At 40.3% G+C, this 3,378-nt stretch overlaps 1 non-coding gene across 1 annotated transcript; it reads right to left on the reverse strand.

Moving 5' to 3' along the window:
* Nucleotides 1–3,154: 3,154 nt before the first annotated feature.
* Nucleotides 3,155–3,261, reverse strand: LOC111824438. Its single transcript, XR_002827521.1, has one exon. It is a non-coding gene; the product is annotated as a U6 spliceosomal RNA (small nuclear RNA).
* Nucleotides 3,262–3,378: the final 117 nt, after the last annotated feature.

Genomic DNA, 3,378 nt, shown 5'->3' on the forward strand with positions numbered 1-3,378 from the left:
AATGCCGTAAAAAATTTTTTTTAAAAAATATATATTGTTAATCCTCATCCAAAGATAATTTTTTCCATTGATTTTTAGAGAGAGTGGAAGGGAAGGGGAGAGACAGAGAGAGAGAAATGTCAGTGTGGGAGAAACACATCAATTGGTTGCCTCCCACACTTGCCCTGACTGGGGCTGAGGATTGAGTTTGCAACTGAGGTACATGCCCTTGACCAGACTCAAACCCCAGACCCTTCAGTCCGAGGGCTGATGCTTAACCACTGAGCCAAATGGGTTAGGCCTATTAGTTGCTCTTTTGCATGGAAAATATTATCATGGTGGTATATACCTGACAAAATACAGAAGTATTTACCTCTGATCTCACTAAACAGTACAACTATTATTACCATCTTCCCCTTTTCCATTAGTCTTTCTCTGTAGCAGCACCTTTTTGTGTTTCCATTTTGGTCATGTAGCTTTGTCTCCTGCCTTTCCCACACTGGTTTAAATTGTCGCAAGCGCCTGTGGGCCTTTCTAGTGACTGCAGTACATGATCCCTGCTGTGGATGCAGCATCCCTCGTTCACCGCTTTCTTCTGGTTTCAGCGTTGGGGTTGCTTCCACCTTTTCACTATGATAAATAGTCCTGCAATGCACATGTTTCTGCAGAGAACTTTTCTATTTCCCTGAGCTACTACCTTGGATTGATAAGTCCCAAGGAATGAGAACAGGGTGTGAAAGGATGTGAGCAATTCTATGACTTGCCAGGTTTTGCCAAATTGCTTCTCCATGAAGTGGTGCACTTTGCATTGCTTTGGTGACACTAAGTGGATGTTACCTCGTCCTCCACAAACTGAAATGTTCTCACGTGTTAATCCGGTGAACTGAAGCCCCTGGAGGGAAGTGCTTTTCAGAAGGTCACGAGTCACCTACAGCCTTTGGGTGAGATCCCTGCTCTCAGAGCACAGTTTGCGGCACTACAGACACTCTGTGCCTGAATTCTGTTTCATTTTTAAAATTTATGATTATGATGATGGTGATGATGATGATGATGATGTGTGTGTGTGTGTGTGTGTGTGTGTGCGTGCCTGAATTCTGGAAGGTGCTGTGTGTGCATCCAACTTGCCTTCTTGCTAGAGTGACCCATTGTCCTGGCTATCTCATACCTCCCCACCACTGCTTTACTTCTGAATCTTCCCTAGTTACCCTTCCCTAGTGACCCTGTCTACCAAGCCAGGTGCCCCTGGACCCTGGAGTCTCTCCCCTTGGGACTGGCCTTTTGTTGCTCCTGTGCCTGTGGTCTCCTCCTAATGGGCAGTTTGAATTGTTTACTTAATCATGTGGTCTCAACAAATGAGCCTCTTTGGGGTCTGAGCAGTTCTTTGCTGTTTTAGTTTTCTCATTCTATTTTTTTTGTTTCTACTAATTTGTAAATTCTTCTTCTTATATACATATATATTTTTGACTGAGGATCCTAATATTTTAGTGTGTGTACTTAAAGTCTAAAGTAAACCAATGCCTGTACCTAGAGATGATACTGAATGGATTTAACTACTGGAAGTGTGCTATAATCCTATATAATAAAAGGCTAATATGCAAATTGTCTCCTTGGGAGTTTGACTGGGAGACCTGGAGTTTGATCACTCGCTATATGTGCACTGAACGTCAAATAACTGTTAATCAAGAATTGCAGCCACAGAAAAATTATTGCTGAGGGACCCCACCTGTGCACGAATTCCTGCACCAGACCTTTAGTTCTATCATAATTAAAGTTCCTGTCTGAATCATGATTTGACATGGGGAACTGAATCAGGCTCTTCCAACTTTCACATTAAATTGATAGACATTAGTTCTGTGGCAGCCAATGTCATCTGGGGTGCATCTGATGCCACTCATGGCCTGGACTGGAAAGCCTGTGTTGCCTCAGCCTGCACATGTGCAGCCCATTACTTGACTCTGTGGCCAACACTGGCTGACGTTGGCAGGTCACTTGTGGTCTCAAAAAGTGGAGAATTTCTCTTTCCTGATCAGGATGGAAATATTTTAGCATTTTAACCCAGAAGGCAGTTCTAATGCGGCCTTCACCCTTCTTGTGAATTATACACTAAGTCCTTTGTATTTTTTAGCACGCTACTTGCTATTTCTGTTGACATTTTAGTTTTCTCCCTCTCTTTAAAATCCCCACACATTAGACATTATTACTGTTGCTTTATCCAGTCATTGGTTTGTTAGTTTTACCCAGTTGTGTGTCAGTGTCTTTGCTGATTATTTCATCTTGTACTGCACACCTTCTGTATGAGATAATTTTTCTTTTGCTTGAGTTACATCCTTTAGGATTTCCTTCAGTAAGTATTTGTGGAAAGATATCTTGGTTTTAGTTTGTTTTAAAATGTCTAATTTACCTACTTATTAAATAATAATTTTTTGTGGTTGTAATTCTTGATTAACAGTTATTTGCTTAATACTTTGAGGTTTTCATTCCATTGTCTTCTGTGGCCTTCTATTGTTGCTGTTCAAAATCAGTTGTCATCCTAATGGCAGTACCTTGCTCCATAATCTTTCTGCTGCTGTTAAAACCTGCCCTTAGATGTCTGCATTCTGTAGATTCACTTCAGTGGGTCTGGTGCTGATTTCTCTCTGTTTCTCTTTCCTGCTTTGAATTTTTGGGATTTCTCCTTCTTACAGCAATTATAGAAATTTCTTGGAAATTCACTCTTTGAATATTACATTTTCCATTCTCTCTATAATATCTTTCTAGAATTCTTTTCTTATCTATACTTTATCATATTTTCTGTCTATTTAGCTTATTTTCAAACTTGATTTATCATTTTTATTTTTTAAAATATTTTTATTGATTTTAGAGAGGAAGGGAGAGGAATAGAGAGATAGAAACATTATGGATGAGAGAGAATCATTGATCGGCTGCCTCCTGCACGCCCCCTACTGGGGATCAAACCTGCAACCCAGGCATGTGTCTTTGACTGGAATCGAACCTGGGACCCTTCAGTCCGCAGGCCAATGCTCTATCCACTGAGCCAAACCGGCTAGGGCTGATTTATCATTTTTAGTGGTTTATTGTTTCTTGCTCATATTTTAAGGACTATTTCATTAAGCATAAGAGACATACTTATTTTGCATTCTCCTTTTGATAATTTAAATGTTTGAGGTCTTTTTAAAAAAATATGGAACGCTTCATGAATTGGTGTGTCCTCCTTCTGCAGGGACCATGCTAATCTTCTCTGTATCGTTCCAATTTTAGTGTATGTGCTGCCGAAGTGAGCACTGTCTGAGGTCTTTATGGGACTGATATCTGGTTGAGGTTTCTGTTGGTTTTCAGTGCTTCTGAGGTTTTGATTGTGAACTTCATATTTTTTGGAACTTTTCTGTGGGAAGTCTTTGG

The sequence above is a fragment of the Myotis lucifugus genome, unplaced genomic scaffold (genome assembly GCF_000147115.1).
Source record: "Myotis lucifugus unplaced genomic scaffold, Myoluc2.0 scaffold_1513, whole genome shotgun sequence".
NCBI lineage: Eukaryota > Metazoa > Chordata > Mammalia > Chiroptera > Vespertilionidae > Myotis > Myotis lucifugus.